The 23,026-nt window shown below is 38.4% G+C and overlaps 1 long non-coding RNA gene across 1 annotated transcript in view; it reads left to right on the forward strand.

Moving 5' to 3' along the window:
* Positions 1-11,511: 11,511 nt before the first annotated feature.
* Positions 11,512-23,026, forward strand: part of LOC108309210 — a 40,081-nt gene continuing 28,566 nt past the window's right edge. The window contains exons 1-2 of the long non-coding RNA XR_001827226.1: positions 11,512-11,683; positions 20,319-20,526. This is a non-coding gene — a long non-coding RNA (uncharacterized LOC108309210). The remainder of the gene's footprint in view (positions 11,684-20,318; positions 20,527-23,026) is intronic.

Consider the following 23,026-nt stretch of genomic DNA (forward strand, 5'->3'; position numbering starts at 1 on the left):
AGTCCCAAATTTGAACACTATTTTAACTGCCTAGAAATTATATGTATTTTAGGAAAAGAACTTTGAACTCTTAGAATAAATGTATTGAATGCTTTTTAATCAAAACCTAAGCCAGCTGTGGAGTGAGTACGTAGTTAGGATTGGTTTCTAGGAGACAGAGGCTAGCAGTTCAACTGCAGCCTCGGCTGCCTGGAGTAGCCAACAAAAAATTACCTGTGTGGATGTTTTCCACTCTATAGCTGTCACAGTGGACTCATGATACTGCTAAGACTGAGCAGCAGGCAAGCTTTTAGCTTCCTCTTTCCAGTTTATTTTCAGAGCCAAAATATAAGTGTTGTCACCTCCACCTGTAGCTGTTGGTTAACATACACTACATCAATATGCACATAGTCCTAACTGAAGCTGCTAGCATTTTGCACTCTTGTTTCTAAGCCACAAGGACCCCAGACCAAAATATATGAATTTTTGTAGTTTATATTTTTAGTACATTGCTAATCCCCCCGACAAACTCCATCTGGCAATATGTTCTATGAAATATATATATATATATTTGCCTTGAAGCATTTCTATGATTAAACAGAAATGTGTAGATTGGGTATGCATGGTAAAATGGTAAAGTTTGAAGGTTAGATCAAAGGGCACTTGTCAAATATCAAGAATGCACATTAAATTACTGTGGGAAATGAGCTGAGTTCCAGAATAAGAGAGCGAAAACAGTCCATTAAGTTCTTAATACAAGTCTTTAAATTGGTGTAATTGAATTCTTATTGACTACAAGCATGATATTTCTATCAGCTTGTGCAATAAGGAGTGAATGAGAAAGCAGGGATGTTTTTCCTTTGGTGTAAATAAGAGTAGATGACATGAGAATTTATAAGCCATTCTTGATCAGCTGAATGAACCTACTTTATGGTCAAATATGGCTGTACTAATACAACTCTGGGCTTGGATTGGTAAAATTATTGTTCCACTTCAATTGATAATGGGAAAAGCTATTAGTGTGGAACATTAGCCAACTAGTTGAAGATTGCATTGCTTATCTTATAAGATTTTTGCAGTAGAAATCACAATAGTTAAAGGCTGTGGCATTTTGCAGAGAAGATAGAGCTCCAAAAGAAAACAAAAGGAAGGAAGCAAGAAAAAGTCAACAAATGATAATTACATAAATACTAGCCCAAGGGTGAAGACACCTATATTTTCCCCAGATTTTGCTACCTCTGGTTGGGATTCCCTTCTCATCTTTAAAAAATTTAAAATTATGCTACATGATCTCTAAAATTTCTTCCAGCAGGTCAAAACTACTTTACCCTTATTAATAGATCCAAAATAACTTTCACATAAACATTACCATCTGAAATTCCTTCTGGAAAACCTCCACGATGTTTTATTGATTTGTCTGTTTGTTTTGTCATTATGTCTTTGTTTATCTTATGATTTGTTTTTCTGTGTGCAGAAAGTCATGCATTCCTAACGGTAAATTTAAACACAAGTTTGAAAAACAAATCCAAATTGTGGATAGAATAAGTGGAATTGGAGGAACATAAGACACTGAATAAACACTTACATGCTAAAGGCCGTTGCTACTAATATACTATTGTTGAAAGCCATATAGCATCGACAGTATTGTTAAATATCATACATATTGCTTTAATTTATATAATTAGAAAAGACTCAAATTAAAAAAATAGTTTAGGGTATAGGAAGAAAGAAAGAAAAAAAGGAGAAAGAGAAGAAAAGAAAATGAAAGAGGAAAAGAAGTCAGCCTCTTATTACAAATTCCAGTGAGTACTATTTGTACCAACAATAATTCAAACTGTGTCTCTAGCATTTTGCAAAGAAGCAGCCCTGGACCAGAGTCTCCCTTTTCAGAGCCACCAATAACTCTGAAAAGAACTCAGAGAATCGCTTCCTATGTGGTCTCCTCGCCATTCCACCTAACTCTCTCATTCCTTCATCCGTTCTCCAAGAGGAATTTAGAATTTTTCTAAAATAAAAGACTACTCTAGTTATTCTTTTGCTTAAAGCCCTTAGCAGACTTTCTATTGCACTTGGAATAAAATCCCAAGGTCTCACTCTGTTGTCCAAGGCCTTGTATGATCTAAATCCTGCCTGTTTCTTCAGTCTCATCTTGTTCCGTTTTCCCTGGCTTGACAGATTCTAGCCACATCGGCCTTAAAGTTTTCAAATACAACCAGATTATGCCCTGGTCAGGGACACAGCGTTCCGTTGGCCTGCAGTGATCCCACTTACTTCCCCATGATCCACCAGCATCGTGCCTTTGATCTCTGTTTCTACATTACTTTCTCACAAACCTTTTTCTCCACCTCTCCTCTCTGTCCCATATCCTGTATGGCATACTAACTTAATTATTCTACTATGCACGTTGATTTTTTCCACATCGCTTTTCTCAATTTATACTTATTTGTGGTATTCGATGTTTCATTCTTATTTCACTCACTAGCAAATAAACTTTATATCTATTTCAGCCAGCTATTAATCCTGTCAATTTATAAGAGTGTCTAACACATAGGCACTCAGCTTATTTGCTGAATAAATTAATAGGACCTATTCTCAAGTTACAGGGAAAGTGAAAGTGGAATTGTTCAGATTTTCTTATTAGGTCTGAAACCTCTGATTACCAGAAATCTGCAGAAGAGAAGAGTGGAGCATGGATGTTGTGACATAAAACCTTTGTGTAATAACAGGGCTGGAGGAGGATTGCCCCATAAGGGATTAACTTGTTGAATTCACAGAATACAGAAAGGCTTTCTTTGGTTATTTGCTTATAAAGTAGTAAACATAATACAATGAATTCGCTTCTGGGCTTAAAAAGAAAGCAGGTCTCCTTGATGCAAAATCAAACAAAATAAAATACTAAGAAGATGGAGGAAAAAGTCAAGAAAAACATGACGCTAAGTGAAGAAAGCTTAACTAAGTTAAAGCAAGAAATTGCAGGAGACAGTATTGGGTGAAGAATGGGAAAATAGAAAATGGAATTAGCACATCAGGAACTAATTGTGAATTGAATTCACATGAATTCATTGAATGGTTCATGCCATGATAGTTGAAGTATTCAAATGAAGGAAATTCTTCAGAGGAATTCCTTGAAAAGACAGCAAAGGGTAACAAAAAAGAAAAGCACTAGATTCGGAGGCAGGACGGCTGCTGCCATTCCTAGATCTGCCTTTGATTTGACATGTAACTCTGGTAGTGTATAACATCACATGCTTGTAGACAAAATAAGAAAATATAAATGAATCTGATATTAAGATTAGATTTCTGGCATTTATAGCTCAAATATCTAGAAAAAAACCAAGTAAGTCAAAGCAGATTTCAAGACAAAAGCCATTCTATTCTGGATAAATATGAAGATCTCTGCCAGGAAACCTCAGGGTGAAACGCAAAGCCCAGACTCACTTGCTCACCTGTGATGCTCTCTGCTTATTGACATATCACATCACTACTCAGACAAATCAAATGTGGGAAACCTGATGAAAAGTTTGTGGTGCTAATAAAAATCTGTGTTCCAATACATTTCTAACTTTCTAGGGGGCTATATTATTTTTATTATTGCTGTTAAGAATGTCTATGGAGTCTGACTTAGCAGCTGGCTGAGGATGGATTTTACTACCCGTCACAGCGATTCTAGGATGCAGCCTGAGGTACATTAAAATGTAAAATGTAAAATATTTTACATTTTACTAGGATGCTTTGCTTTACCAAAATTAATACTGCTATTTTCAAATGAATGGAGATTGTGCCAGAAGGATGGGATTATTGGACCTTTACAGTGGCTTCAAGTTGGTGAGAAGATCACGTGTTGATTTTTACCTTTCTTTGATTCATACTGCTTAGCTCACAACCATACTATCCTCTGCCCATGCAATTTTAGCAGTCTTCTAACTATTCTTCTAGCCTTTAGTTTTTCTCCTTGTCAAATCCAGCAGGCCATTTTCTAACCCGGTAAATGTTGTTGATGAAATACTTGTATCCCCCTCTTGCTTAAGAATCAGTCCTTGAGGATTAAGTTCAAATTGTTTTTCAAGACATGGACAAAACTTCACAATCAGGACAGCCTCCTTTCCAGTCACTTCCCAACAAACCAGATCACTCCTTTCTCTCTCATGTGCCATTTTATCTCTCTTCACCTTTGCTCATGCATTTGGTTTATCCCGATTCATGTTTCTGTCTTGGAAACTCTGATTGATCTTTCAAGCTCCAACTCAACCATACCTTCCTCTCCATAACCTTCCCTGATATTATATATCCCATTGCCCCCATACAGCACAGAATGAGTTGTGTTTTTTTCTGTATTTCCAAAACACTCTATATACACTTCTCCGACAGCTTTTAGCATTTGATGTGGTTTACTGTAATTGAAAGTGTCTTTCTAGAAGGCATATATGTTTGAACTCATGGTATTGTACATAGTGTCACACAAGCAAGGTAATTGAGTTATTCTGAACCCAACTGAATTGAATTGAAACTAATAGTAAGAGATAGCCATGACTACTGAGTATTAAAGATTGGGAGACCTTTTAGAGTCTGAAGCATGATGGCAATGTGCCCTTTTGAGTTTGTGGAGGAATGGAGAATATGTCTTTTCTCCAGAGCAGGTATTCTCACTTCAGAAGAGTGGCTTCCTCTGCAAAGTGGAAATAAACTGGATCCACTAGAAGAAACTGAATGGCTACAATGAGAAGAAGATCTATGACTAGAGCGAGATGTTTTCTGGCAATGTTATTTTTTTCACATGCCACTCAGTAAAAGTCCATGACTTAGAAAACCCCACAGGTAAAATTATCTGTGCTGAAATTTTTATGACCTGCAAAAAATAAACAAAATTAACAAAAAACAAAGAGCATACAAACACACAAGTATAGACAGGTGTCAAACTGCCAACTGTGCTTTACTAACGACTACCTTTCACTGTGAGATTAAATCCTTTCCAATTTCTTCCTATTGAATTTTCCTGGTTTAGAAGAAATGACAACAATGGCTGTATGTTTATTCTTTGATATGTCTTTGTTCTTTGATTTTTTTTTATTGTTAGTTTAGATTTCTATTTTTTAGGCTTTTACTTGAACAAATTAAAGTTTAGCAGTGTAGAACTTAAAAAGGGTTTTTGGGCTGGGCGCGGTGGCTCACGCCTGTAATCCCAGCACTTTGGGAGGCCGAGGGGGGTGGATCACGAGGTCAAGAGTTCGAGACCATCCTGGTCAACATGGTGAAACCCCGTCTCTACTAAAAAAATACAAAAAATTAGCTGGGCATGGTGGCACGTGCCTGTAATCCCAGCTACTCAGGAGGCTGAGGCAGGAGAATTGCCTGAACCCAGGAGGCAGAGGTTGCGGTGAGCCGAGATTGTGCCACTGCACTCCAGCCTGGGTAACAAGAGCAAAACTCCGTCTCAAAAAAATAAAAGGGTTTTTGAAATTCAGCTGATCCAAAAAAACCAGTCTGGAAACAAGAAAGTTCCAAGAACACAAAGTAAAACTGTTGATAGGTACTGGGAGAACCACAGATTGAGAGGACAGAGGCCAGAGTTTAAGTCCTAATTCTGTCACTGCTTGAATATGTGAGTGCCTGAAAGCTCCTTTAGAACAATGCGAACCCAAGCTTCTATATTTATAAATGAGATTAGCGAGGCAAACCATTGGTTTTGTAGATCTGTTATGAAGTTTCTGGGTGGCACATAGCTACTGCTAGACTCACAGAAGGAGAGAGGTGACCATGAGCGGAGAGAGTTTCTCCACTGACCTCTCTACATAGTGTCTCATTTATATTTTTACTTACTGAGTTTCCATAGATTTTTTTGGGAAAAAAAAAAAAAAAACTGTTGTTGATATCTCCACATAGATGCCTAATAGCTCATCAACCCCAATTCAGAACTTTGATCTTTATCCCATATCTGCTGCATTCATAGCCTACTGTGTCTCTGCTGATGTAACACCATGCATCGAATTGCTCAGACATGAAATCTGACCAGTCCTTCTGATTCTTCTTTTTCTCACAACCCACATCAATTTTTTTCTGTATATTACGTTGGCTATATCTTCAAAATCCATTTGGAATTATACTACATCTCACCCCCTCCTTGGAGGCTGCCTCTATAATCCCTGACATGGATTATATGAAGAACCTCTGGTCTCTGCTTTTATCTTTAATCCCACCAGTCTATTATCCACACAGCAGCCAGACACGTACTCGTAAAACTTAAGTCAAATTATGTCATTTCCTTGCTCACAGCTCTCCAGTCGTTCCCTCATCTAACTCAGAATAAAAGCTAAAATCAATACCGTGACATAAAACATCCCAGCAATCTGTGTTGCAGGTGGGCTGGGGTACCGCCCCATTGGCTTCTTCTTCCACTTCCTGTCTCCATCATCCAGCGCCCGCCACGGTCGCCTCCTGGCTGTCCTTTCAGCAAGCTGGACTTGCTTCTGCCTCGGGGTCTTGCTATGGCCTTGGATACTCTCCTATGCTCACGTATAAAAGGACTAACTTCCCTACCTCTTTAAAGTCTTTGCTAACATTTCATTTTTTTCAACACAGCCTGCCTTGACCACTTTATTTAAAATTCAATCCATCGCCTGCTCCACCTGGTCCTATTCCTCTTATCCTATACCCCCTTTTTTTATCTTTACCCATTACTCATTTTAATTTTCTACATTTTACTTATTGGCTCTTACTTATTAACCATGTATATTTGCTGGAATATAAGCTTCATGATGGAGGGCTTCTCTGCCTACTTTTCCTTGTTTTTACATCTTAAATATCTAAAACAGTGCTTCCAACAAGATAGGTGCTCAATTAGTATTTACGAAAAGTTAAAAAAAAATCAAGAAGGAATTTGATAACTTAAGAAAAACGAAGAAACCATATGGTCACTAGGAGTTCTTCTAGCTCCTCTAAAATACTGTTATCCTACCAGTCAATAAATAAAATTGATTCTGTGGTCACCCAGGCATACTATCTTGGCTGTGAAGCCTGTCTGCTTCCAGGAAATTAATAAGAAAGCAAGTTTTTTCATGTTTTGGTTGGCCAAATGCAAACATTGCTCAAACCATCTTGCACGCCACTGATAGCTGATATACTCTCTCAGCTCCCCATGTCCTTGTCAGCATCACTCACAGAGTGATTTTTAAACTCTCCTGGAATTCTCTCTTGCTTATGACTTCTGTGAGGTTTAGACACTGGGAGATATTATTTAGAATTTATAGTGCTACCCTATTTAGACCTGCTAGCCAACTAGTAACCAAAGAAGAGAGATGATTCAGCAAACATGATTCTTCATCTAGAAGTTTGTCTCCAGTCTAGGTCTTCTGAAAATGAGTACAGATGAGGCTTGAACAAGCTGTGTTGACTTCAGAGGAAATTGGCTTGTCAGAAGCTTTGGTGATAGGAAGCTCTCTCACAGGCCTGATCCAGAATGAACCGTTTTTTCAAGGGAAATATATTTTCTGCTTATTTTGCAAAGGATATTTCTGTTTTACCTCCTTACATTATTAAATCCATACCTAGGAAACTCCTCTAAGTGCTTTCAGTGAAGACAAATGGGTTGCCAAGGATGCTAAGAAGGCACATGTTTAGATATGTGCTCTTTTGTTCCTCCGTCTCATAAATGTGTTCTGCAGCCATTCCAACAGTTGACTTTCTTGTATGTGTTCTCCTATTTGTTTAGCTTAAATGAAATGTTAGATATAATTTTCAAAAGTCACTTTCTGGTATACAAATGGGGGACATAATTAGGAAAAAAGAAAAAGCATGAGTAAGACCATGTCGTTTTTGTGAAAAAAAAAAAAAAAAAAAAAATGAAATTGTGTTTTCATTTGCTATTATCTGTCTTTTTTGGCTTTTTGTTCCCTTTTATTTTTTAAAATGACTTTAAATTTTTGTTGCATTCTCTTTTTCTCAGAATTTTTATCACACTATAGGGGAAAAGATTTTGAATAAGAAAAGTGAGGCTAAAGTATATTAAGCTGTTTCTTTAATTTATTGGGTGATTATGTCAGTCAACTTAAATCAGTAGTATGTTTATCTTCAAAATATGCGTAATAAGAATGCTGATTAAACAGTTTTGTGTGAAGATGAAACAAGGTAGTGTAATATGCTACATTTCAGATATAGGCAGATGTATGTATGTAGAAAATCAATCGTTTGGCCAGGTGATTAATACCTAGGACAAGAAATTCTTCTATTTGTTTTCATTGTTGTTATTCCTCAAATCCTCCCCTATTAGTATGAAGTTTGAAGACTTTAGAGATTTTTTTCTTCTTCAACATCCTATTGACAATGCCCAGGACACAGCAATCCAGTGTAGGAACCTGATACATATGAATAATAAATCAATAAATGAAGGGTCTTTTTGGAATTTTTACCTCTTTTTATCATCTTGTGAGTTTGGTTAGAGATTGCAGTTTTTGGAAAATCTTAAGAAACTTTTGAGAAATATATGACAATTAATTTATTATCCTTCTAGGAATATTCTTCCTCTATCATTTCCCTTTTCTTTATCTCTTCATAGATTTCTAAATGTAATTACTCTGCTACCTCCCTAAAAAATAAATAAAACAGGCTTAGGACTATGTAGAATTGTTTTCCCACACACTAAGTTATGCCATATTAAGTGCTATCGATGCCATTTTTGTTTTCCTGTATATTTTATTTTTCAGGGTCCAAGATGAGAATGACAGAGAGGCAAAGGTCAAAGCCAGGCAGAAAAGGGTATAATTATATCGAATGAAAGACATTTCGTTTTGTGGATAGAATGAAAATCTCTGACATTTTTATTTTCTAACCTTAGGGAAGTGGGAGGATATTCATCAAATACTTAAAAATGCTCCTTTTCTTTAAACAGTAGTAGAGAGAATTCAGTTGGCTCTTTGAAAAAGTAGTGAAATGACAAAACTTGACATAAACTTCTTGTTAAGGCTCAAAAACTGTAGAATATACATTCTTTTCATCAGCACATGGGACATTCTCCAGGATAGACCATAAATTAGGTCACAAAACAAATCTTAACACATTTTAAAACATTAAAATCATATCAAATATCTTTTCTGACCACAATAAATAAAACTAGAAATCAATAACAGAAGGAAAATTAGAAATAACACAAACACATGAAAATTAAATAACATGCTCCTGAACAACAAATGGACAATGAAGACTTTTAAAAAATTTTAACAATATCTTGAGACAAATGAAAATGGAAACACAACATACCAAATCCTATGGGATACAGCAAAAGCAGTCATAAGAGAGAATTTTATAGCAATAACTGCCTACATCTCAAACAGAGAAAGATCTCAAATAAAAAACCTAATGTTATACTTCAAGGAATTAATAAGCAAGAACAAGGTAAACTTAAAATTAACAGAAGAAAAAAATAACAAAGGTCAGAACAAAAATAAACAAAATAGATATTTTAAAAACTACAAAAACAACAAAACGAAGAGTCGATTTATTGAAAAGATAAACAAAATTGATACATCTTTAGCTAGACTAAGAACAAAAGAAAACATTCAAATAAATAAAATGTGAGATGAAAAAAGAGACACTACAACTGATACTATAGAAATTCAAAGGATCATCCGAGATTCGTATGAGACTATTAGGATCAACTGTTTGCTAACAAACTTCAAAATCTAGTGAAAATGGATAAATTCCTGGATACATACAGTCTACCAAGATTCAATCATGAAGAATGGAAACCCTGACCAGACCAATAATAAGTAATGAGATTGAAGTAATAAAAGCTCTGTCATCCAGCAAAAAGCCCAGCACCTAATATCTTCACTGCTGAATTCTCCTAACAGTTAAAGAACTAACACCAATTGCTCTCAGACTCTTAAAAGTTTTAAGGAATACTTCCAAACTATTCCATGTGTCTAGAATTAACCTGATTCCAAAACCCCATAATAACACTACACAAAAGGAAAACTCTAGGCCAATAGCTCTGATGATCATAGATGTAGAAATTCTCAGCAAAATGCTAGCAAACTGAACTCAGCAACAAATTTAAAAATTATCATGATCAATTATAATTCATCTCAGAGATAAAAGGATGGTTCAACATCTACAAATCAATGAACATGATACATCACATTAACAGAATCAAGGGCAATAACTATATGACCATTTCAGCAGAAACAAAACATACTCACTACCACAAGGACATTGCCAAGGCATGAGGTAATCACCTCTGTGACCCAAACAGCTCCCACCAGGCCCCACCTCCAACACTGGGGATTACATTTCAACATGAGATTTGAGTGAGTATGAATATCCAAGCTGTATCAGGACTGGCCAAGTTCCTGCTCTGTCCAGAGTCAGGAAGAGCAGGATCTCCTGAGAGACTGACAGAATGACCGTGCTCTTCAGAGTGCTCCAGCTCTCCCTCAAGACTGACTAGTTTAGCTTCCATGGGGACATCTTTCTAATCAACCTTATATCCCCATCAATTATTTTGCTAAATCGCAGTGGCTTAAGTATCCTATTATCCTAATTCCTTTGCCTCTGAAAAAATGGCTAATTAACTGAATGAGTAACTCATTTAATAAAATTTAAGCATTAAATAATTTTCTTGGTTCACCATTTTAAAATTACTTACCATGTGACAGTCACTGCACTGGCCTACAAAGATGCAAACATGCATAGAACAAAATACTCATCCTCAAGGAGTTCAAAATATAAAGACAAATACATTTTCATATAACCCTTAACAACAGCAAGTATTGAATCCATTTCAGAGATGAGGACACTGAGAGTTAAGGAGCTGGTGACATTTTAAAATTCAGTTGCCTAGCCAACAGCAAGGCTGAGAAAAGCCCTGATGTCAGTCAAAATTCACTGCTTCAAGACCACTTGGAGGCTGCTTGGCAGAAAGAGACTCAGAACCTTACATCTGAATTCAACTACACCGCATACGTTTCCTCTGCAGTGACTTCTACATCTGCCACCAGATAATTCCTGAAAAGCTCATTAACAGCCACAGGAAGGGGCATTACATTTTTTTTTCAAGCACTCCATTATTAGCATTGGTATTATATCATATTTATGCCTTCTCTTGCCAAGTATATTAAATTTGACACATTTACTGTACATTTTTATTCCTTCTCTATATCTGGTTGAAACAGAGGGGTTTTCTCTAATTAGTTTATATATTAGAATTTATGTGTCATTCTGTAACTACCTACAGACACCTATTGGTATTATAAGTACAATATAAATGCCAGCCGTTATCATGATAAAACACCAAGAAACACTTAGGCAATGTAAAGTTATAATTTGAAGAGTTTATAGAAGAATCTAAAATCATTCAAATTATGAAAGATTCCACTATCAGCAGCTTCTGGGTTGGTCTCAGTAACACATTAGTGCTTTGTACATTTCTGCCCTAGCTGTCCTTTTACATGACTCTATTTTGACAGGCAAAAGCAATTAAAGTCACTATTTTGAAACTTAGTTCATTTTCTTTGCCATTCTTCCTTCTCATTTACACCCTACATCCAATATATCATTAGCACACACCACTTAATGCCCTGGCCTTGAGCAAGGCTCAGCAGAGCTGAAGAGAAAGAATTTCTAGGAAGGAGGGCCACCTACCAATAGAGTGTGAAGGACTTTGCACTAAGACTCAAGGATCCTAGAGGCTGCCTGTACTGTCTGGAATTTGAAGGTGTGTATAGTAACAACTTAGCTGCAAGCACAAGTGTGCATACTCTAATAAGAGCCATGATCATCGAAAAAGTCGAAAGCTGGTCCTTGGTAAAAGTAGGGGGCTTTATGAGATGCTAAAACAGACTGCTTTCAACTCTTTATAAATGCTGAAAGCGTGGGCAGGGGTCGATGGAAAGAAATGACTCTTGTGGCTTTCTCAGGGCTTTTTCTCATGTTTATGGAGCAATCTGTTGCATATGCAAGCAGAAATAGGCTTCTACAGGAAGAACCCTGTAATGCTAACACGGGTGTTGGCGGGGAGAACTATTTTACTTGGTTTAACTTACCTGAGCGCCAGAATTTTGACAATAATAGATATGTTGTAACAAGACAAACTAACCACCTGCATATTTAATTCCTAGAGAGAGTGATCTTGTTTTTACATTATTCTCAGTTAATGTCAAAGATACAAATCTTAAATGTGTGGCTTGGTTAATTTTTCTATATGTATACGCCCGTGTAACTGCTACCTTCTTAAAAATGTACATTTTCTTAAGCCCCAAATTATCTCTAGCTCCTCCTTCTGGAGGGATTCTTTACTGTATGGTTGCATAAAGTTGATCATTTTTTGGAATAATAAATAATCTCACTGAAAAAATGGTATATAGAAAGAAAAATAAAAAGCCAAAATAATGCTGATCTTCATTCTCAGCAAACTAACACCATAACAGGAGACCAAACGCTGCATATTCTCACTCATAAGTGGGAGTTGAACAATGAGAACACATGGACACAGGGAGGGGAACATCACACACCAGGACCTGTCGGGGGTTGAGGGGCCAGGGAAGGGATAGCATTAACAGAAATACCTAGTGTAGATGATGGGGTGATGGATGCAGCAAACCACCACGGCACGTGTATACCTAAGTAACAAACCTGCACATTCTGTACATGTACCCCAGAACTCAAAGTATAATAATAAAAATATTTAAAAATAAACAAAAGAAAAAGGTAGAGAAAAGAAAAAAATGTTTATTTTACATCACTCTGCAGATCCTTGTTACCAGCACGCCCATAGCCACTCAATCAGGGTTACAAAGGGAATTCTCATCTGAAGGCCTTTCTTATTACCTCTGTAGCAGTGAGTCAGTTTCTTGTATCAAGGTCTCTCCCAATGAGTTTTATGCATTGGCTCCCATGAATTTCTCAAGTTCCAAGCTTTCTTTTTCAGTTGATTTGAATGAAAATAGTTACTGACACAAGAACAGAAAACCAAACACTGCATGTTCTCACTCATAGGCGAGTGCTGAACAATGAGAACACGTGGACTCAGGGAGAGGAGCATCACACACTGGAGGCAGTTGTAGGGGGCTAGGGAAGGGACTGCGGGGAGGTGGGAAGCGTGGGGAGGGATAACATGGGGAGAAATGCCAGATATAGTATGCACCTATGCAGCAACCCTGCATGACCTGCACATGTACCCCAGAGCCTAAAGTAAAATAAATTTTAAAAAAAAGATGCTCTTAAAAAAATTAATAAATAAAATTGAAAATTAAAAAAAAAGAAAATAGTTACTTTCTTTAATATAATCTTCAATACTAGAAATGGCCATGGAGTGTTATATCTCTCTCCCCCATAACATGAATTAACAGTGTCTTTTCTGTGTTTCTTACGACAGTAACGTTCTGTCTATAGAATCAGCATAATCAGTGCCTCCTGTGGTGATGGGTGGGATTTTATCCTCTTTCGGCAGTAGCACTCTTCCTGCTCGGACCCTCCATCTTCAGAGTTCTGTAGGATTCCATATGTGATCACATTAAATCCACTCCACCCGTCCCACAGCAGTAGCTTCTAATGATAAGGTGGTTATTTGACGTCAAATACCTGTGAACTCATGAGGCAAAGATGACTATAACCAGAGTTTTATATTTCACCAGGTAACTCACCATACATTAATTCACACAATTATCCTGTGAATAAGGTATTCTTGGTAGCTTCATTTAACACATGAGCTGTAGGAGACTTCAGAAAGTTAAGCAATTCTGCCAACACAAGGCAGAGCTAGGGTCTGAAGTATTCTAATTTCAAACCCTATTCACATTTCATACATAAATATGCTACTCTATCTCCAACCAGAATAAATTTTGGACATGTTGAATCTAGCTGGATGAAATCAGTCTGCTTGCTGTCTTTATTTCTGTTGGTTATTGGTGGTTATGGAGGGTTAGTTTGTTTGTTTTTATTTACCTGAGGTTAAAATGCATGGATCAAAGTTTTCAATGAAACTAGTAAGTTTTAGAGGTTTAAGGAGAAGCAGCAGTAAATGCAAAAACTCCATGTGACACTGGTCTTTCTGCTCTTGTATTGAAAGTGTTTTACTGAATCACAAAAGTGACATTAGTTTCTTACCTAGCACTTCCGTTATCTTCTTATCTTCCACAGACAAAACTAAAAACTCATAACTGTGATATTGTGCCAGACTTGCTAGCCTTTGCTTACCAGTAATAACCAAAATAAGCAGCCCAGGCTAATTCCATCCTGGCTCCTGTGACTTGTAATAAGTAACTAAGATCTGTGACTTCTATCACTACCCAGATAATGTGTAAACAAATGCTTATATTGACTTCTGTAAACCACTGAAGTAACAAACAGAATGACAAAAGTCCCCTGGCCCTTGGAATGTCCGGAGACCCCCACCCTCATCTCCGCCCAGGAGGTGAATTACAGAATCCCCTGGCCCTTGGAATGTCTGAAACCTTTTCATCCCCATCCCCGCTCCTCACCCCCACTCCCAAGGTGGTTTTTCGGGTATAAAAAGTCTTGGCACCCTCCTTTCGACACCACAGGTTGGAGAGACGTGAGTCCTCTGTGGTCGCCGGCATAATAAATGACCCTGCAATCTGGCATACTTTTGTCTTGGTGCTAACTTTCTATACTCGGTCCAGTACAACATAACTAAGCTGAAAGGAGCTTCATGCTCTAACACCTCTCCAGATTCACCTACTTAATGCACCCACATACATTCTCTCGAAATTTATAGTTTAGTCAACCTGATTTCCTTTTTTCTTCTCCCATGATGGGAGTCTTTCTCCATTGCCCAGGCTGGGATTACAGGCACGTGCCACCACACCTGGCTGTTTTTTGTATGTTTAGTAGAGAGCTGTTTTCACCGTGTTGGCCAGGCTGATCTCGAACTGGCTGGTCTTGAATTCCTAACCACATGATCCATCTGCCTTGGCCTCCCAAAATGCTGGGGTTTCAGGCACGAGCCACTGTGCACAGCCAAGCTGATCTTCTTTTACTTCCTCAAACAGTATGTTCTTTCTGGTTTCCAGGCCACTCTGCACGCATTTTTCTCTATCCTGTTTATTTTCCACTACTCTTTGCTTACTTGACTTTATCACATCTTAGCTTTACAAGTCCTTCATTTGAGAAGTTCTCCTTTATGATTGATTGTTTTTGGCTTGTCTAGTTATTCCGAGCACATACTAGGCTCTAAGTAAAGTTTTGATAAATAAAAGAAAATTGGCAGATATAGAATAACATGGGAAAGAGAAGTGCTGAGAATAAGTCCAGGGTTTTTTTTTTTTAATTATTTTTAGAAAGAAGAAATGCTAAGATTGAAAAATTGCCAGAAGTAGAAAGCTTTTTAGTTTGTATTCTCTTTTTTCAGCTATTTTCTCCCTTTGAGGACCACCCTCTAAACTCCAATAAATAAATACAGTGTCCCATTTTCTCACTATTCAACAAATATATGCTGTGCATTCCTGGACTTGGCACTGCTCTACACGCTGGGGATACAGCAGTGAATAAGACAAATGAAAAGCCTCCGCCACGGAGCTTAGACATAGGGAATAGGAGAGACAATAACCAAGTACATAAAGAAGTATGTCGTTTCAGATAGTGGCAAATGTTAAAAAATAAAGCAGTGAGGGGAAGAAAATATGATTTATGCAGAGTCACTTGGGTCACTTTTAACAAGGAGATTAAAGAAGACCCTTCTGAGGAGGTGCCGATTGATCAAAGACCTGAATCATATAAGGGCATGAGCCATGCAAATATTTGGAAGAAAGCATCCCAGTCACAGGAAACAGCAAAAGCAAATGGCCCAAGAGAAAAGTGATGTGTACGGGTGCATCAATCAGAGTTCTATGAGAAACAGAGCAATATGATACGTATGTTTTATGTATAATTATATATGTATAAAACATATGTACAATGATCTATTTACATATTGTTTTCTCTTTCTATGTGTGTACAATGGTGAGCCAATTCCTTGCAAGAAATCAATCTCCCTCTCTTATTCACATTTCATACACAGACACACACACATATATGTATATATTACACACAAACACATATATATACATACATATATATACACACACACACACACACACACACACACACACACACACACACACATATATATATATATATATATATAGAGAAATAAGGTGATTTAGTCCAAGAATTGGTTTGCACCATTGATTGTAGGACCTGGCTAGGCAATTCTAGAATCCCACAAGGAAAACCATCAGGAAACTCTCTGGCAGGAGCTGACTGCAGTTTACAAGTGGAATTTCCTCTTCTTACAGAAAGAAGCCTCAGCTCTGCCCTTAAAGCCTTTCATCTGATTGAATCAGGCCCACACAGATTATCAGGGCTAATACCCCTTACTTAAAGCCAATTGATTGTAGTGTTAATCACATCTACAAAATACCTTCACAATACCTAAACTGGTGTTTGAGTAAATGAGTGCGGACTATAGCCTGCAAGTTGTCATGCAAAATCACAATGGAATTATGTATACCACGAAGAATAGTAAAAGGACCAGTAATGTCAATGAAGCAAGCCAGCAAGAATCATGCGATGTCATAGAAAAGGTGCACAGGGGCAAGATTATGAATTGCCTTGAAGGCTATGGTAGGGAGTTCATATTTTGGAAAAGTGTTGGATTTCAAATAAGAGGTTTCACAGTCTATTAAATGTTAAATGTTTAGGCCAAGAGCAGCTCACACCTATAATCCTAGCACTTTGGGAGGCTGAGGTGAGCTGATCACCTGAGGTCAGGAGTTTGAGACCAGCTTGGCCAACATGGAGAAATCCTGTCTCTACTAAAAGTACAAAAATTAGCCGGGTGTGGTGGTGTGTGCCTGCAATCCCGGCTACTCAGGAGGCTGAGGCAGGAGAATCGCATGAACCCGGAAGGTGGAGGCTGCAGTTAGTCAAGATTGTATCACTGCACTCCAGCCTGGGCGACGGAGTAAGACTTCATTTCAGAAGAAAATAAATTAATAAATAAGAAAAGAAAAAGAGGTAGGTTTCTAAAAGATTACTGTGGCTGTAATAAGAAAAATAGCTCCTAGACAGACAAACTACTTAGAAGACTATTGCTCTGGTCTATGGTTCAAATATGGATGGTTTGGATTAGGGTGGTAGAGGTGGAGGAAGGAGTATATTATGTCCAGGGTATAATTTGAAGGTAGAGACAACAAGATTTACTGATAGATTTGGTGTGCTAGGTAAAGGGAAAAAATAAACAAGCAAGAATGATGTGCAGATTTGGGGCACAAATAATTAGAACGAAGAGATAGATAATAACCAATATGGGAAAGACTAGTGAAGGATGAGTATGTGGGGCATCAGAGGCTGAGCTTTCGATATACTAATTTGAGATGCCTTTTAAGCACCCAGCTAGTGAGGTTAAGTAGGTAGTTTGATATACAAATATGAAGTTTAGGAAGGGTGGTGGGAGGTGAATTTAGGATTATCAGTAAATTCTAAGACATGAGACCCTCCGAGAGGAGAGGAGAACCTAGCAAAGGAGACTGCTAAAGAACGGAGAAGGAGGGAGAAGAGCCAGGAGAGTATGTGTCCAGGAAGCTAAGTGGAGGAATGGTCCATGAAGGAATAACAAACTATACAAATACCAAGGCATTAATAGAGCTCTAAACCAGCTGACAACTCTATCCCAATTGATCACTCAGACTAAAACAGCTCAAAAGTGTGATAGGCTGAAAAAAAATTGGGGTAGGCTGAAGACCTTGAATGGGCATATCCATCACACCAAAACATCCCCTTCATCAGTATGTCCATTGTCCGTTACTTTTCCCTAGCTTGTCTTCTCCCAGCCTAATACAACTGTTATCTCCATACTTCTTTAAACACTATAAAAATAAAAAGAAATAAAATTCAACTAGTTGCTGTGGCTCATGCCTGTAATCCTAGCACTTTGAAAGGCCACTGAAGGATTGCTTAAACCCAGGAGTTTGAGATGAGTTTGGGCAACACAGCAAGACCCTCATTTCTACAAAAAATTTTAAAAATTAGCCAGGTGTGGTGATGTGCACATGCAGTCCTAGCTACTCAGGTGATTGAGGTGGGAGGATCACTTAAGCCCAGGAAATCAAGCCTGTGGTAAGCTATGATCACACCACTGCACTCCAGCCTGGGCAGCAGAGTGAGACCCTGTCTCAGAAGAAAGAAAATATGTATCTATATCTATATTTATAAATTCATATATATATTCATACATATAAATATGTATACATATACATTCAAGCAGAAGATTCCCTTAAGCCCTATGAGGAAATCAGGTATTTACTAATTTCTTATTAACTCCACCTCTATCTATGTTTTTATGTATAGAAGAGAAAGCTGAGGAGGCCTGAAAACTGGGCAGATTGAAAATGGACTCATTGATGGTGGTAGGGAAGAAGAGAAGAAATGCATGTTGTTATAGTGAAACCCCGTCTCTACTAAAAAATATGAAAATTAGCTGGGCTTGGTGGTGGGTGCCTGTAATTCCAGCTACTCAGAAGGCTGAGGCAGGAGAATCACTTGAGCCCAGGAGGCGGGGGTTGCAGTGAGCTGAGACTGCACCACTGCACTCCAGCCCAGGCGACAGTGTGAGACTCTGTCTCAAACAAACAAAAAATGAAATGCATGTTATTATGGGATGGATAGTGTGAGACACAGGGAAGTTACATAGAAAAGGTGGGTTAAATATATGTAAGCAGCATGCAAACATAAATCAATGTTGTAATTCTACTAGAGTGAGCTCTCCAGAGAATTCTCACTTCCCTGACACAGGGCTACCTAATGATCGTATTTACAGTGCCTTATACAGTACTTGGCACACTCTATGCTCTCCATGTTTTTCAAATAAATTAGTGAAGGCTTTGGCATGGTAAGAAGCACACCATTTGGGAGATGCACGGCCTCTTACAGACGATCTAGTACAACTCCTTTCTTTTATAGTGAGAGAAAACTGATCTTAGAGAGATGACATAATTTGTGCAATGCCATCTAGTAATATTGAAAGAAGACAAACTTTATGAAATTTGACTCCAGAAATGGCTTAGCTATTCAACAGCAAGTATTTTTGGCATTTAATTATGATATCTGACACTTGAAAAAGTGTCTCCTAAAATTTTGAATTGATAAAAAGAATAAACCAGTTTGTGTAACCTGACTTTTAGATCAAAGTGTGAGGCACTTTGCAGTGAAAGAGGCTCACAGGAAACAGTTTTCTGACAAAAAAAAAAAAAGAAATATAGGGAAGGGGATCAATTTCTTACAACTTTGAATTATTAGAAATGAGCAATATGATGGACAAGCCAAAGAGATAGAGGGAAAGAAAAGGTGCTTGTTTTTGTTTGTTTGTTAGCAGTTGTGATTCAATGCAGTGTGAGCTAAGGCCTTTGTCAAAAGTTCCAGAAGATTTTTTCCCATATATATGTGTATACCTGTTATATCAGTCCCTGAGATGTGAGCTATGTGTTGTTTTCAGATTATTAGACTTTTAAACTTCAGGTCTTCCTCTGGAAACCTGGAAAAAAATAATGATATCCACTGGTGAGGACTGAATGTGATAATCAAGGTGAAGTACATTATTTCTGCAGAACTAACTCTAAGTAACACTGTAAACAATAATAATAAGCAAAAAATAACTGGCGCCGGGCGCGGTGGCTCAAGCCTGTAATCCCAGCACTGTGGGAGGCCGAGGCGGGTGGATCACGAGGTCAAGAGATCGAGACCATCCTGGCCAACATGGTGAAACCCCGTCTCTACTAAAAATACAAAAAATTAGCTGGGCATGGTGGCGCGTGCCTGTAATCCCAGCTACTCAGGAGGCTGGGTCAGGAGAATTGCCTGAACCTGGGAGGCGGAGGTTGCGGTGAGCCGAGATCACGCCATTGCACTCCAGCCTGGGTAACAAGAGCGAAACTCCATCTCAAAAAAAAAAAAAAAAAAAACGGGCTGCAGTGAGAAGGCTATGGGCAGAGACCCTGGCATCCTACAACCTTGGTTCCCATGCTATCTCTGCTTCTCCAAGTAAGCGTAGCTGTGTTGTGTTTGGTCTCTGAAGTTCAGTTTTTCATATTAAATATGGGTGTGGTAATGACTACATCCCAGGTTTTCTGCAGGAATCGATAAAATATGTGTCAAAGAAACTAGCATTTAGTTATTCTTCGTGTCTGTTTTCTCCTCTGTCTCCCCATGTGTGTCCCTCCCTGATCCTCTAGTCCCCTTTGTCCTAGCAGATCATCCATGCCTTACTCCCAAATGGCCTGTTCCTTAAGGGGTCAGTCAAAACCTCCTCAAATATATGGGCTAAAAACACTCTAAAATGTTATTCCTCCCTTCAGCTACGCATTTTAATGGCAATCCTTGAAAACCTAAAAGCCTTAGAAACCAAAAGAAATCAATGTTTAATGATGGAACTTGAAATATTATGACAAAGGAGAAGGAGTTGAAAGGAATTTTTAGATTTCACTGAGTGCAACCAATTCATCTTCTGCAGGAGCAAAAGTAGAAGGAGAGAGAGAAATGACAGGTGTCACACAACAGCCCCAGGTCAGTAACTCAGGCAGGGATTCAGGTTATCAGACTCATAACAAGATGTGCTGCCTAACGTGCCATTTGCTTTGAGGGAAGACTCAGCAGTAGCTACCTTACTACCAGCAGCCAAGATTGCCTGTCCTTTCTATCCAATGCTCATATCCAATAGCAGCTAGATCAGTTCCTGAGCCCAGCACTCTGCTGAGCCTTTCATCCTAGAGAGCAGTATACTAAATAGATATTTAGCGCCTAGAAATAGCAAAGACCCTGCAATGCCTTAGTAGGGGAATACTCACTAATTAACTACTATCAGACAATTATGCCTTCTTCTGGGACCATCCTATTGCAGGAATGGATGAATGGGCTTGGTTTTATTTTATTTTTGAAATGGAATCTTGCTCCGTCTCCCAGGCTGGGGTGCAGTGGCATGATCTCAGCTCATTGTCTGCCTGGTTCAAGTGATTCTCCTGCCTCAGCCTCCTGAGTGGCTGGGACTACAGGCACATGCCACCATGCTCAGCTGATATTTGCACTTTTAGTAGAGACGGGGTTTTGCCATGCTGGCCAGGCTAATCTCAAACTCCTACCTCAGGTGATCCCCCACCTTGGCCTCCCAAATTGCTGGGATTATAGGTGGGAGCCACCACACCCACCCAGGTTTAGTTTTATTTTATCCCATTCTGAAGAAGCAGGCTAGCTTTAAAAGCAAAGATTTTGAAAAAGGAAAGAAGAAATGTAACAAGTTGTCTACTATATTTTTTCCCCATCCCAAGTCAGCTCAGAGGTTGGAGAAGACTGTCTACTCTCTAATTATAGGCCTTATGTTAACTTAGAAATTTGGACTTTAGTTTCTAATGGTGAAAAAGAAAATAAAAGATGCCAGGAACCTACTGCGTCTGTGGCATGTGTTTGTAATCCCAGCTATTTGGGAGGTTGAGGTGGGAGGGTGGGAGGCGGAGGTGGTAGGATGGCTTGAGACCAAGAGTTACCAGCTTGGGCAACATGGTAATCTCTTATCTACAAAGCAGAAAACATAGTGAGGCCTGTAATCCAGCTACTCGAAGTTTGAGCCCAGGAGTTAGAGGCTACAGTGAGCTATCATTGCACCACTGTATTTCAGTCAGAGGCAGAGCAAGACCCTTTCTCCAAAAGATAAAAATTTTAAAATTGCCAAGAACCTACCAACCACCATGCTTTTTAGAAAACTGGCTTATTTAGAAAACTGTGGAATGTATATGGCACATATAACCTACAAAATGAAATAACGTCACCTGACTTGAACATCTTCTTTCAAGCCATATAGTTGCCCTTCAGCCCTGACCCCCAATTTGTCATCTCTTTGACCTTGATTTTTGTAAAGCTTTAGGTATTTGGCAATATCAGTTTGGTCCTCCTTTCAACAACTAAGAAAGCCATTCTGGGTAGCCAAGCCTTTTGCAAAGGACCAGTTTCAAACAAAGGAAGGGGGAGAGGCAAAAAGATGAGCTGAGATAGAATTGTTCTAAATTATAAGGCCAAGAATACGAGAGGGAACAGAGGAGTTGAATCATAGAAACAGTAAAAGGAAAGTGGGAAGATTGTATTTCAAAGACATTTTAAAAAAAGAAAGTAAAGATGATGAAAGAAATTGTAATAAAATTGTCAAAGGAAGATCAGAGACAAGGCAAGCTAAGAGAGTTAAATAAAAAATAGAATTTGCATAAGAGGGTACTTAAAAGACTTGAAAAATACAAAGTAAAAGATCTAATAAAGATTATCAGAAAATAAATGAACATGGCAAGGAGAAGGTTCTGCAAAGAACAATAAATGCATACAGATTATAAAAGTACTGCGAGAAAAACATCAGAGAGAAACTGTATAGTGAATTATAAAAAAAATAAAGTTCAGCCACAGAGGAACCACGAAGATGAAGATGAAAAGGATAAAAGTATTGAGGAAGTGACAGGTATTAAGACTACACAGAAGGCATGAGAGAACTACTCACAACATAGAAGAGCAAAAGTGGGTAACGGGTGTAAGGAAAAGGTAAACTGCAAATAGGCTGAGTTTTGTTTTTGTTTTTAAATCTACTGGAAAAGCATTCGATATTGCTTTAAAGAGTATCAACAGGGTGATAGAGGTATTTTTTTTTTTTTTTTTTTTTTTTTTGAGACGGAGTTTCGCTCATGTTACCCAGGCTGGAGTGCAATGGCACGATCTCGGCTCACCGCAACCTCCGCCTCCTGGGTTCAGGCAATTCTCCTGCCTCAGCCTCCTGAGTAGCTGGGATTACAGGCACGTGCCACCATGCCCAGCTAATTTTTTGTATTTTTAGTAGAGACGGGGTTTCACCATGTTGACCAGGATGGTCTCGATCTCTTGACCTCGTGATCCACCCGCCTCGGCCTCCCAAAGTGCTGGGATTACAGGCTTGAGCCACCGCGCCCGGCGATAGAGGTATTTTTAAAGTGCAATTAAGAGTTTATTCTTACATAAAAGCAGCTATTGAAATATCAGAAAAGTTATGTTAGGAACC

The sequence above is a fragment of the Cebus imitator genome, unplaced genomic scaffold, assembly GCF_001604975.1.
Source record: "Cebus imitator isolate Cc_AM_T3 unplaced genomic scaffold, Cebus_imitator-1.0 Scaffold5, whole genome shotgun sequence".
Classification (NCBI taxonomy): Eukaryota; Metazoa; Chordata; class Mammalia; order Primates; family Cebidae; genus Cebus; species Cebus imitator.